The sequence below is a fragment of the Mandrillus leucophaeus genome, unplaced genomic scaffold (genome assembly GCF_000951045.1).
Source record: "Mandrillus leucophaeus isolate KB7577 unplaced genomic scaffold, Mleu.le_1.0 Scaffold899, whole genome shotgun sequence".
NCBI lineage: Eukaryota > Metazoa > Chordata > Mammalia > Primates > Cercopithecidae > Mandrillus > Mandrillus leucophaeus.
In genome coordinates, this window is record NW_012109796.1 from 575,761 (window position 1) to 576,321 (window position 561).

The following is a 561-nucleotide window of genomic DNA, read 5'->3' on the forward strand; positions in this document are numbered from 1 at the left end:
TGAAAGCTATCTATGTTCCATTTTGGCAGAAAAAGACTTTTCCAGGTTAGTATTGTTAATATTTATATGGCTAAGAACATGGCATTTGGTGCCACGTGCTGGTAATGAAAGTCACCTCGACAAGTGACTGGACTTAGAGCCTCAGCTTCCTCAGCTGCAAAATGGTGGAAACAGGCAGGTGTAATCCCTACGTGGCGGGACTTTCCGAAGTCCTAAATGAGGCCATGAACGTGTAAGGTGTGGTCATCCCGGTGCTTGACACTTAGTGACCACTTTGTAAATAGCTGAGTCCTGCTGGTGTTACCATCTCTCACACACACACACTCATGTGCACACAGCACATGCACACGACATGCCTATGCACCACACCACATGCATGCACTCACACACACCACATGCACGTGCACACATACACATGCACTCACACACCACATGCACGTGCACACATACACATGCACTCACACACACCACATGCACATACACACACCACATGCACTCACACACACCACATGCACGTACACATACACATGCACATACACACACCACATGCACGTACACACA